The sequence below is a fragment of the Pseudophryne corroboree genome, chromosome 11 (assembly GCF_028390025.1).
Source record: "Pseudophryne corroboree isolate aPseCor3 chromosome 11, aPseCor3.hap2, whole genome shotgun sequence".
Classification (NCBI taxonomy): domain Eukaryota; kingdom Metazoa; phylum Chordata; class Amphibia; order Anura; family Myobatrachidae; genus Pseudophryne; species Pseudophryne corroboree.
In genome coordinates this window covers 52,994,284-53,007,919 of record NC_086454.1, presented here as the reverse complement: position 1 = coordinate 53,007,919, position 13,636 = coordinate 52,994,284, and the positions used below count along the sequence as shown (strand labels likewise).

General features: G+C 49.1%; 1 protein-coding gene and 1 pseudogene across 6 annotated transcripts in view; both read left to right on the top strand.

Annotated features, from left to right (window-relative positions):
• MAPK8IP1 (mitogen-activated protein kinase 8 interacting protein 1) overlaps positions 1–13,636 on the top strand; it is a 171,867-nt gene that overhangs the window by 64,108 nt on the left and 94,123 nt on the right. The window lies entirely within an intron of this gene.
• Positions 3,854–4,951, top strand: LOC134969900 (E3 ubiquitin-protein ligase DCST1-like; annotated as a pseudogene).

Genomic DNA, 13,636 nt, shown 5'->3' with positions numbered 1-13,636 from the left:
CCGCATTTTCCTCTTTCTTCAGTGCCATCCCCAACACCTCGAAGAAGGTGAGCTTGCCATCCCCATCGACCTTATCCTGGAGGTAGTTCCGCAGGGACCTGCTCCTCAGCCCACCTATTAAAATACCTCTCAAGGTGGAATCCGGGTCCCCAGTCATCAGCTCCTCATCCTCCCTCGTCTGGATCTCACTCATGTATTCCTGAATCGCGTTAGCGAACTGAGAAATCGTCTCGTCTTCCCTTTGAATCCGTGCGAACACACGCTTCTTCAGCGTGGTGGTGGTGGCCTTTTCCCCATACACGCCCTTCAGGATGGTGAAGACGTCGGCCAGGCTTCTACGAAGCCGCTCGGGGCGTACTCTCACTGTCTTCCGGGCATCGCCAGTCAGGACCTTCAATGCCAAATTCACCTGTACCTGCTTCGGAATCTGGTAGAGGTCGATCGTGGTTTCCAACTGCTCGATCCTCTCCGTCAAGGGCATATTCTGTCCGTCGAACTTGTCAAGGTGGTTGAGGGCTGCTCCGATGGGTAACCTGGCCCGAGGCTGATCACTGGGCGCGGCATTCGTCTCATCGGGAGACTCGCTACTGTCGCTCTCCGGCTTGTCTACTTCCCGATCCATCTTCCCCAGGGATCCTGCCGACTACGCCAAATGTAAGGGTGCCGAAGTGGTGTGAAACCTGCGCTCGTGTAAGTGGACCACTGCTTACCTCCGTCTGAGCCGCACACTCCGCCCCACTCAGCCTCGACTACGAAGGACTCCTCTTCGGGACCTCCGCCCGGAACTCAGCGGCTAGAAGGGACAAGAAATATTCTCACTGCGTGCCCACTTCTTCCTCCAAAGGGAATAAGTGGCACACCGGGGTGGCCGCGACGTTCACCGGTTAGGCGAATGTCATCATCGGCCCGTGGGCCTCAGCCACCCAAATCGTCACCTATTGGCACTTGCGCACCGAGGTGGGAGCGAGCCCGCTAGGCCTAGCGGGGTCTCGCGACCGGCGCTCAACACAGACAAGGACACACACTCACAGAGGATACTCACACTGGTACTCTTGTCAGCTTGCTTGACGCGAACTTCCGCTCCTGGGGAGAGAATGACAGCAGCCTCCCTACAACTTAACAACGGCTAACAACAAAACTGAGCCTAACTACTAGGAACTACAACGGTTTACTTGGTCGGCTACTTCACCTAATCTCTGTCAACAGGTCAAACAAATACAAGTTCAATGTGAGCACAACATAAATGAGGAGTACCTTTACCATCCGGTCCGACGCGGTTCTGCTACCTCGCCCCAGTGGAGACCAATTCCCCACGACCCTTCCCCACCTCGAGGGCGTATACGAGACGCGAGGGTCAGCCGACCCTCCGTGCCCAGCCTGCAATGTACCCCGCCCGAGCGGCCGCACAGCTCACTCGCCGGAGTATACAAGGGACGGGGCTCCGCCTGAATTAAGGACGCCTCAATTCCTTCCCCCTCTTCTTAGCCGATGCCGCTGGATGGCCTGGACCTGATGCCCAGGGCCACCTTATGAGTACCTACCCCAACTGGCCAGATACCCTAGGGCCTACTGCCCCGCAGGCCTATGGCCTGTTATGCCCCCGGGCCTAATGCCCGCCTGACTGGGTGACTGGGGGGTGGATCGGGCCTAACGCCCAAACCCCCCCAAGCGAAGGAGTGGTCGGGTCTGGACCTACAGGCCACGGGCCGGGTGGAGCCCCGACTGCGCGTGGCCCCCGGGCCCAGACGCGCCGACCACTGGTGCCCACGGACCGGAAGGGCCCGACTATCTGCCCACAGGCCGGGAGGGCCTGACTATGCCCACGGGCCTAGTGCCCGAACACCCGGTGGTCCAGGAGGAATCAGAGACTCGGCTCGAGGCCGCTTACCGGTCCGTAGGGAGAGGCGGTGGGGAGCTTCGTTAGCTCTTTTGCCTCCCACACACCGCGGCACTCTCCTCCGGAACTCCCGGTGGGCTCCTCTTCCGCGGCCGTCCCGATGTCTTCTTCCCGGGCGTCGACTGACTCTCTCCGCGGGGGCCTCTTCTGGCTTCTCCTTCCCGGCCGCTCCCGTCGCCGTCGCCGCCGCCGCTTCTTCTTCTCGACCGCCGCGTCTTCTCTTCTTGTTCTTCTTCTTCTGGAGCTCTTCTCTGCTCCGTCCCCGGCGCCGACTGGCCGCTCCCGATCCGCCGCGTCTGTTATAAGATGCTGGGAGGGGGCGGCGCTATGACACGACGAGCCCTGATTGGCTCGTCGCGGCATGTTCCTATTGGCTGACCGGGCGCGAGCCCTGATTGGCTCCCGCCCGGCGCCATCCCCGCCTCTCTGAGCCGTGATTGGAGGGGCTTGAATCCCACCGGATGCAAGCCCCTCCACGCTGGGGACCCGCCGCAACGCCGCCGCTGTCCGGGGGGAATGGAGGCGAGTGACCTCCCCCGTCCCCCCAACCCGCTGCCCTCTCACAGTAACACCAGTCAGGCAGAGGTAACAGTGAAGGAAGCGGGAAGCTCAGGAAGCACAGCGTATGACGGTAACACCAGTCAGGCAGAGGTAACAGTGAGAGAAGTGGGAAGCTCAGGAAGCACAGCGTATGACGGTAACACCAGTCAGGCAGAGGTAACAGTGAAGGAAGCGGGAAGCTCAGGAAGCACAGCGTATGACGGTAACACCAGTCAGGCAGAGGTAACAGTGAAGGAAGCGGGAAGCTCAGGAAGCACAGCGTATGACGGTAACACCAGTCAGGCAGAGGTAACAGTGAAGGAAGCGGGAAGCTCAGGAAGCACAGCGTATGATGGTAACACCAGTCAGGCAGAGGTAACAGTGAGGGAAGCGGGAAGCTCAGGAAGCACAGCGTATGACGGTAACACCAGTCAGGCAGAGGTAACAGTGAAGGAAGCGGGAAGCTCAGGAAGCACAGCGTATGATGGTTACACCAGTCAGGCAGAGGTAACAGTGAGAGAAGTAGGAAGCTCAGGAAGCACAGCGTATGACGGTAACACCAGTCAGGCAGAGGTAACAGTGAGAGAAGTAGGAAGCTCAGGAAGCACAGCGTATGATGGTAACACCAGTCAGGCAGAGGTAACAGTGAGGGAAGTGGGAAGCTCAGGAAGCACAGCGTATGATGGTAACACCAGTCAGGCAGAGGTAACAGTGAGGGACGTGGGAAGCTCAGGAAGCACAGCGTATGATGGTAACACCAGTGAGGCAAAGCAGAGTATATGATGGTAACACCAGTTGGGCAGAGCACAGCGTATGATGGTAACACCAGTTGGGCAGAGGTAACAGTGAAGGAAGTGGGAAGCTTAGGAAGCACAGCGTATGATGGTAACACCAGTTGGGCAGAGGTAACAGTGAAGGAAGTGGGAAGCTCAGGAAGCACAGCGTATGATGGTAACACCAGTCAGGCAGAGGTAACAGTGAAGGAAGTGGGAAGCTTAGGAAGCACAGCGTATGATGGTAACACCAGTTGGGCAGAGGTAACAGTGAAGGAAGTGGGAAGCTTAGGAAGCAGAGCGTACGATGGTAACACCAGTGAGGTAGCGGTACCAGTGATGTACCACGCTTATCTTAGTATCAAATGCTTTTGCTTATGTTCGTGACGGCCTCTATCTACACATGACCGGTCACTAACCTGGAGGAAGCGCTGAGGTCCATCAGCTGCATCGCTAAGTTACAGATTAACCACTCAAAGCTGGTCTGGGACCCCATGACAACGCCTCTGAAAACCATTGCTGGTGATCTGGTGAAAGTTTCCAAGGAATTGAGAAGATACTGTGATAAAATAAAGAAACTGCGCTGCGAGTATGTGATTGAGAAAGGTACGATGAAATGCCACGGCTGGTTTGACAAAAAAACATGAGGACTGTATGTATCAACACTCTTCTCTGCATGCCTTTGAAATTCAAATTCCTCTGCAACATCCTCAATGTGGTGAACGTCTGGTGCAAGAACAATCAACCGCTTGGAGGCAACTTTGGAGATCTTTATGACATGGTCAACGTGACTGTGATCAATCTTTCTAGCGGTTTCTCCATCGAGAAGATCATAAGAACTCAGACCACATTTTTTTCGACTCAACATCTCGGAGAAGCTCATCACAGAGGAAATCAGGGGAGAACATCAGCAGAAAGAGGGTGGTGATAGAGAAGGCTAAGTCACTCATGGAGATCATTCTGTCTTGTGCCTTCATTTTTCTCTTTATTATGGCATATGATTACACCAGCAATTATAACACCGACATCCTGTGGGACAACTTCTATGTAACCACGAATTTCTTGCAGATTGGTGCACGCAGGAGAAAACACTGAAAGAAGCACCTGTTACCACTCCCAAGATGCGAGAAGGCTGATTTTGTGTTGCCGTTGAAGCTGGCCCTCCAGGGTCCGGAGCTGAAGATTAGGGTGAAGGAGTTTTCACAGTGGCTATCCATTCTTGTTTTCCTTATCCTGGTCATAGTCTTCGAACGAACCCTTTTCAACCTCCTACATATAATTTAGAAGCATTCCCTGGTGTCCTACAACTTCTCCAGTCATCACAGACTGGAGATATTTGTAGGGGGTGAGACTTTCATCGCTCAGCTTCTGCAGCAAACAATCAGTGCTTTCAACACCTCGTTAACTATGTTGCACCTCAGCAGCTTCGCTGTGTGCCTCCCACACCCGGTCAGCATGGACTACATAGACTATCTGTGGACCTGCTTATCTGTGGTCAGCCCCCTGTCAAACTGCATAATACACGTCTACTGCTCCGGCTCTGCAGGGTGGCAGTGTAATTTTTCTTCCCAAAGAGAGAAAAGTTCTCTTTTTATATAATACGTCCCTGAAGAAGAGAAACAATTATTCCAACACCATGCGCAAGAGAATCCTGAAGAAATCCAGGGCCCACCACCCAGAGATGATAGCATTGATGGAGAAATGTAATGGATGCGAGTCATCATTCGCCGGCGGTGTATAGTGTGTGATGAGAGTGTGAGCAGATCCTCTTATGTCTGCCCTGCTGTACCCTGTGGCACAGTCTACTGCTGGCAGTGCTGGAGGGTGATGAGAAGGATCTGCTATGCCTGTACCCCGTGTGACAGTCCCATCACAGACACCATTGGCTACTGAAATTAGGACGGTTATTTACACTTGCAAGACTCCTGTTTGTTTTCCCTGTTGTACGCAAATCTCATCTAGTTTGGCTCCAGTTTATGCTTAATGTTATTCTGTTGTATTCACACCTTGATATTCATGTTACAGTATATATTGTTTACTTTCTGATATGTCTTCTGACAGTTACGTGGGTAACACCATATATTAATTTTTGATATTAATGATTGTATTGTATTGTTTTCTTCTTGTTCTATTTGGTTGTGTTCTGTTGGGCAAACCTACCAACGAATGAAGTGGGAAGCTCAGGAAGCACAGCGTATGATGGTAACACCAGTTGGGCAGAGGTAACAGTGAAGGAAGTAGGAAGCCCAGGAAGTAGCGTATGATGGTTACACCAGTTGGGCAGAGGTAACAGTGAAGGAAGTAGGAAGCCCAGGAAGTAGCGTATGATGGTAACACCAGTTGGGCAGAGGTAACAGTGAAGGAAGTGGGAAGCCCAGGAAGTAGCGTATGATGGTTACACCAGTTGGGCAGAGGTAACAGTGAAGGAAGTAGGAAGCCAAGGAAGTAGCGTATGATGGTTACACCAGTTGGGCAGAGGTAACAGTGAAGGAAGTAGGAAGCCCAGGAAGTAGCGTATGATGGTTACACCAGTTGGGCAGAGGTAACAGTGAAGGAAGTAGGAAGCCCAGGAAGTAGTGTATGATGGTTACACCAGTTGGGCAGAGGTAACAGTGAAGGAAGTAGGAAGCCCAGAAAGTAGCGTATGATGGTTACACCAGTTGGGCAGAGGTAACAGTGAAGGAAGTAGGAAACCCAGGACGTAGCGTATGATGGTAACACCAGTCAGCCAGAGGTAATAGTGAAGGAAGTGGGAAGCCCAGGAAGTAGCGTATGATGGTTACACCAGTTGGGCAGAGGTAACAGTGAAGGAAGTAGGAAACCCAGGACGTAGCGTATGATGGTAACACCAGTCAGCCAGAGGTAACAGTGAAGGAAGTGGGTGTCATGACCTGGGTCCTCGTGTACTCAGTTGACTTGCGTAGAGAGGAGGTTACTGATGAAGACTGCCACACGAGACAAGGAGGATAATACAGGACTTTCTCATATATCGTTATTACCGGATGTTGGCCAAGGGCGCAGAGTCTAACACACCAGGAGGCTTTCACTAGGGATCCCCTCCAGTGGGGATTTGGGTTTTGCTGCACCCGATGGCAGGTTGCGGTTCCCTAGCCAGGTACCTACTAATAACTGAGGCAACAGAGAGTATGTATCTGATGGACTATAATAAACAGAGAGTCATAAATTAAACAGTCAATATAGGATGCTTGGCTTTAAACAATGAATGAAGTTTGGAAATAACAGGAGCAGTGAATAACTGTTGATACTTGGTAGACTGACGAATAGAGGATCCTTGTAATGGCAACCGATGGTAACTGAAGCACTTGGTTCCTTGAAGCACTGGAGAACTAGAAGGTAATTGATTAAGTAATCGATGTTGACTGATAGCACTTGGTGCTGTAGAAACAATTGATGATGACTGATGGCACCCACCTGGAAGTCAGTGCACCCAGACCATGCCAGAAAAATGAATAACTAGGATCCTCCCATACTGTATCATAGCTGGGAATAACCAATGGGAACAACACAGGAGTCGCCCAAGGTCAGCACAGCGGATGCAATACATTCCCATACCGTAACATTGCTGGGAATAACCAATGGGAACAACACAGGAGCCGCCCAAGGTCAGCACAGCGGATGCAATACATTCCCATACCGTAACATTGCTGGGAATAACCAATGGGAACAACACAGGAGCCGCCCAAGGTCAGCACAGCGGATGCAATACATTCCCATACCGTAACATTGCTGGGAATAACCAATGGGGACAACACAGGAGCAGCCAAGGATAGCACAGCGGATGCAATACATTTCCCATACTGTATCATAGCTGGGAATAGCCAATGAGTTAAACCCCAATCAAAAGTTTCCTTAATCTCAACTCGTGCCCTATGAACAAAGCTATTACTATGGCTCAGCAGTGTCCTCTCAAAGGACCTGATTCTGAGAGGCATGCAGTCCTCACGCAGTGCCGATGTTCATGTAGTTCAGCGACTATTTGCAACTGCGCGTGCATGAACATTTCTGAAAACCCCTAGGGTGCATGCGTTACAGAGTGTGCACAGAAAGTTGCTGCTGACGCGATTGATCAAGATGATATTAATAATGTTGCATAAAAGTGATGAACGTTCCCGAGTGGTGGCTGGGAGGTTGCTAATGGTGTGCGTAAAAATGGGCGGTTCTGTGGGCGTGTTATGGGAGTGTCAGGGGCCATAGGGCTAATGCAAGTTTCCATGGTGCGACTGATTGTGACGTATAATGACGCACCAATCACTATCACAGCTAGCACGGACACTAAAAGTGGGAATTGCTGTCCTTGCACATTCGGCTGGACAGATGTAAACTATAGAAGGCGTCTGTAGCTGCACTTGGAGCAGTCAATAGGTAGAAAGTAAACTGGGAGAGAACCGTGTCACAACGGCCATTGGAGTAAAGGTTGTGCAGGAAGCAGCGCAGGAGTAGAGAAGAATTACCTTTCAGAAGAATGACCTTTAGACTTTGCTGTGAGGAGATCAATGATCACTTTAGTGACTGCAGTCCCTGTGGGATATTGGGGAAGCCTGATTACAGAGGTCTGAGAATGGTGTAAGAAGAGAAAAAGTGAGATGGTCAGTGGCACAGGCTGCGGAAGTGGTTTGGAGGGAAAGGGGAGCAGAGACTTAGGAGGGAATTCAATTAGCTGCGTTAATTTAACAGGTGTGAAAAACGAGTCTTTAACGCCTGGGGCTATTTAATTACAGCCATTCTTTCTTGGGTGTTAAATTATCTGTTTTTGGGCGTTATCCCATAGAATCTGGGATAAGTTCCTGGACCAATGAGTTAACGCAATCGCGGCACCTGAAAACAGGTCATTTACTAGGGATTTCTTTTCGGGTCTGCCCAGACCTGAAAAGAAAGACACATTAAATGCAGTTTGCGGGCCGCACTTTCGGGCTAATTGGGTAACTTCAGGGGATCAATTAGCCTGCAGTTAATAACCATGGCTAATTTAATTAACCCCATAGGATGATACGTGGAGAGAGATGCTGGGCCGAGTGATGGTTTCTGTAAGACTGATGACATGAGCGCATGTAATATAAAATGTTCAATCAATTTAATACTCCTTCTCCAGTGCATGAAAGGGAGGGGGGAGGGGAGGGGGGGGGGGTTCTAAACAACAACAAAAAAGGAAAAATATTCCCCCCCCAGCACACTGGAAGGATCAGCAATGAGATTTTCATCCTACATAATAGAAATACAGAGATCTCAGTTGAAGAAATGATTAAGCCGCCAGGATGCGTCAAAGCATTTCTGTTTCTGGCAGTCCCTAACACTGCGTAATAATAGCAAATACTCTGGCTGATGTGCATGTTGTTATGCAATTATGCAAACAGGAGGATAGAAGGTGGCAGTGGAGAGAAATAGACTGAAAAGGTGAGTTAGTGGTGGGCATGCTGTGAGGGAGAGGACGCGGAGGAGCTGGGATAGAATAGGCTTGTGAGGGCAGGTTGTAGGGTGAGATGGTGAGTGTGCAGAGATTTCACCTTGGTTGAGATCTCCTCCGGTGGTGTGGTGGAGCACTTTGCAGGTAGTTTATCTGTTTGGTGTGCCATGGTTGAGGCTTGGATTGACAGAAACTATGGGAGAGACTTATCAAATCTTGGATACCGATAAAATGGAGAGAGATAAAGTACTAACCAATCCACTCCTAACTGCCATGTTGTTAAAGGTTGTGTTTTAAAAATGACATAAAAATGACAGGAACTGATTGGAACTGTATCTCTCTCTCTTTCTCTTTCTCTCTCTCTCTCTCGGTTTACATTTTCCACTTGAGTTGGATAGAACTGTCAACATATTACATATAATCAGTAGCTTAGTAGCTCTTCCAACACACCCATGAGGTGGCTGCCCAGTGTCGCTTCCGTTTTTCGGGTGTCGCCAGTAGTACTGTTCCCCAGCTTTTCTTTCTGTTTAGTTTTATAATCACTTTTCCATTGTAAGATGGGTTTAACGTTTTTCTTCTGTTATCAATGTTGCTGTTTTGAGTGCACAACATTTTTTTGTATTCCCACTTCCATTTCTGTTATTTTATTTAATTGACTTATGGTTATTGTAGTCAGTTATTTCAGGCCATTGATGTATGGTCATTTCTGTCGGTTAATACAGTTAATTAAAGTTTTCATCAAAATCCATCCAGTGGAAGAACCTGAACAGGCTCCCTGTGTCAAAGTTCTACCCAGGTTACACCAACGGGAGGTTTGACCGAGACCACAACCCTCTAGTATGTCTTCTGGGATCCAATGCTACCACTCTGAAGTTTTCCTCAAAATCCATCCAGTGGAAGGCCCAGAAAAGGCTCCCTGTGCCAAAGTCCCACCGGCGTACACAAATGGGAGGCCCGTCCAACCCCCAAACCCAGGGCCGTCTTTTCGTATGGGCTCAATGGGCTCTTGCCCAAGGGCCCCAAGAGAATAAGGGCCCTAGGCTGATAGCTGAGGGTCCCCTCTTTCCAGTGGTACCAGATTTTTGAAAATCGGCCCTGGGGAACCGGAGATATCCGACTTGAAAGCAGTGGTCCCCATCCAAGCCTGTTAATTACTTTTCCCAGCCAGATATTTCGGGTTCTGTTTGACTTTGGGTATTTCTAAGGGTATAAGCCAAAAGCTTGGACTCTTCCTTTTTAGTGGACACTGGCAGTGTGTCTCTACTATGCCCAGAACCAGAGATATCAGTTTTCAAGCAGGTGGTCATTGCTCCAGCTCCACACGCCTAATATGCAGTTTTAGATTTTCGTTGGTGAATTGCTCTGGCTCCAGAACTTTGATCCCCTAGTCCCCAGAATCTTCTGAAAGGTGGGACTCTATAGTATTTTATCCGATTCAAAACTAAGAAATATATTTTCAGGAACTTGAGATATCTGCAGTCAAGCAAGCTGCCCTCCCACTGTAAAATGATAAATATTAAGCCCACTCCACTAGCCGGGTGGTCTTCTGTATGCCGACTGACAGGATCCCGGCGCACAGTATACCGGCGCCGGGATCCCGACAGCTGGCATACCGACACTTAGTCTCCCTCGTGGGGGTCCACGACCCCCCTGGAGGGAGAATAAAATAGTGTGGCGCGCGTAGCAAGGAGCTCATTTGCGCTCGCCACACTGTCGGTAAGCCGGCGGTCGGGCTCCCGGCGCCGGTATGCTGGTCGCCGGGAGCCCGACCGCCTGCATATCGTAGTGAACCCCACTAGCCACCCCTCCCCTACGTATTAAACACCCCCTACCACCCTGGAAGTCATGTACCAGGGCTTCTTCATTCAGCCCAATGACCCCTTCTACAGTTTAGCCCCATTTGTGCAGTAATGGAGTAATTAGCAGAAATCACTGCTTCAGGTCCTACATGCTGGGCAGAAGATAGAACACCCCCTACTGCCCGCGGGACATCAAAGCTGCTGCTGATAGCTCCTCCCACCGCTACCGCTGGAGCATGGGTAGGGGGCCCAGTGCATTGCTGTGCCCAGGGGCCTACACTGCTGTTAAGACGGCTCTGCCCAAACCCCTAGAATGTTTTCTGGGATGCAATGTTTCTCTGAAGTTTCCTTCCAAATCCATCCGGTGGAAGGCCCAGAACAGGCTCCCTGGGTCAAAGTTCTGCTCAGCACATTTTACTGTGAGGTCCAACCAGGACCCTTACCCCCAGAACCCCCCCCCCCCCCCCCTTCAACCTTTCCAGGATCGAACTGGACAACCTTGCATTGGTTTTTACCCCACACAGCACAAGGATGTCTGAAGGCACAACTGCACAGACTAACAAACCTACAGACCAGTTTATTTATATATAAGATATATATACATGACCCTGGCCTCGAAAGGGGTGGATGTTTTTGTTTTAAATCTGCCACTATTTTAAGTTGGATAATAAATGGTACAGTATGTGTACCAAGGGGGTAATTCAGATCTGATCGCTGGGCTGCATTTTTTGCTGCACTGCTGCGATCAGATAGTCGCCGCCTACAGGGGGAATGTTTTTTCACTGTGCAAGTGTGCGATCGCACGTGTAGCAGAGCTGCACAAACTGATTTTGTGCAGTCTCTGCGCAGCCCAGGACTTGCTCTTCCTGTGCAATTGAATCCTGCTGATCGGGACTGGACACCCTCCCTTCAAACACTTGAGCCCACCTGTGTGTTTCCGGACATTCCCTGAAAACAGTCAGTTGCCACCCACAAACGGGCTCTTCCTGTCAATCTCCTTGCAAATGCCCGTGCGAATGGATCTTTCGCACCATCCCATCGCAGGGCGCCGATGCCCGTTGCAGCCAGGTGATGCACCGGTGCAGTTAATACGCATGCACAGTTCAGATCTGATCGCCCACTGTGCGAAAATGCACAGCAGCGATCAGATCTGAATGACACCCCAAGTCCAGATCCATCAAGCCATTATAGACTGTATGTAGTGCTCTACTCAGACTCTCACTGACAGACCTCAGTACCCAGGTCTGAGATATTGGGGGCAGTATAGAACAAGCTATAATACATACAGATCACCGCCGCCTGTAATGCTGTGTGTTCTCACCACTTTCCTCTGATCCCGCGACAGGTCACAGCGATGTCCCTTACGTGGTCACAGGCAGGCAAAAGCTGAAGCAGTCACGGCTGTAACTGAAGTTATACAGTGGTTCTCTACCATCCATGATAAGACCCAGTATAGTTTAGCATTAATGGCACAGATTAATATCTCCATCTGTAGGCTTGGTGGTCTTGCCCTCTACACACATAGTGTCCTTTGCCTCTTCTCAAGCCTTGCCTAAGTCTTCCGTTGGGCAGTCTCTCTGTAGAAAGATCCTGGAGGTAGGCTGGGGAGCAGGTTAAGGGTTAGGTGGTTTCTAACCCATTTTAGCTTATTGAGAGCGTAATTAAACCTATATACTACCTTTTGTGGGGGGTTTTGAGCAGCTCTTTGTAAATCTGATGTCACTGGACGACTCAGCCTGCAGTGGTCATTTTTGGGTGGTTGCTCTCATGCCTCTATAGTGGCTTCCTGTTGCCACACTCTCTCCTGGACTGCAACATCAAAAATTTTTGGTAATAGGCTTTCCAGCTCATTTTAGTTACTGTTTCACCTGGCTGCAGGTGACTTGCTTATGAGGTACCCTATCAATGTAACGTGCTAGGTACCCTATCAATGTAAAGCGCTTTATCCAGCTGGCAAATCTCCTCTTGCTCTTGGTACGTCTTTTGCATACAGTAGTTCCTCTACCTCCTCATAAGACCAGCTTAGTCTGTGTTTCCTTTGAATGTTGTGTACCTTGGCATGGATAACTTCATCCTCTGCTATACCATATTGTCCCCCTAGTCTAATAATGCTCTCGTCAGCAGTGGCCTCAAATCTTCACACGACCAGAGCCTCAGGGTTCATCACCCAAGGTGGCTGTTATTATAGTAACCTGAGAGGTCTTGCCGTATCTCAGCAGTGCCTTCACTATAACCACATGAGAGGCCTTCTCCAGGGGTGTGATAGATTTGTGAATTAAAATGGTAATCGCCAGTAATGTCACATTGCCAACACCCAGCCCAGGTCTCTTTTACTTAGGCGCCAAGCAATGGTAGGTGATGTATCCTCCTCTATAAGCAGATGTAGAAGAAACCAGCGCTGCACCTTTATTGCTACAGATAAATAAACTGGAAAGGGAAGGTTATCAATTAAATTGATAACGAATCAATGGGAAGATTAATGTGAAATAATAAACTTTGCAACACTTAAAGTTGTGCCGTATTGATTGGAACAATGAATATTACAAGTAGAAGAACAACTGTCCACTTAAGGCTTGCAGTTAACCCCTAAACACCCTTATGAAGACTTATGAAGACCTAACGATGTTGTACAAATATGCAACTATAAATATAAACGTTTCTCCTTATATAAGATGTCTTTACAGTTCTACCTAGGTTTATTTCAAATCTCTCATCTCCCAATCCTCCAACTCCTGCCGCCTCTTCACCACCTTCAATCCCCTCACTTTCTGAAATCGTGAATTAAAAATAACTCTCAAATGTACCAAATATGATAACAATTTTTTTATTTTTTATTTTTGCATAAACACATTGAAAGTGGTTAAAAACAAAAAGTGGAAGTTGGAAGTTTTCAGATAATCAAATAAATAAATAAATACAATAATACCAGTGTCTACTCATATAAATGTAGTGCCTCTTAGTTTCGTCTTATAGCGTTATAGTAAACTACAGTATGTGTATTACCATGGAATCGTAGACAAGACCCAAACACCCATAGTCACCGGCGATGTTTTCTCTTCGTCTAATTCTTCTGGTGATAACATTGCCTTTGCCTTGTATGGTGAAAGCTAGCGATACTTGTTCTGTTTTCCCCAACTCGTTATGGCAATTTCACAACCATATCAATAAAAATGCTTTATTTCTAAAATAAAGCATTTTTAAAAAC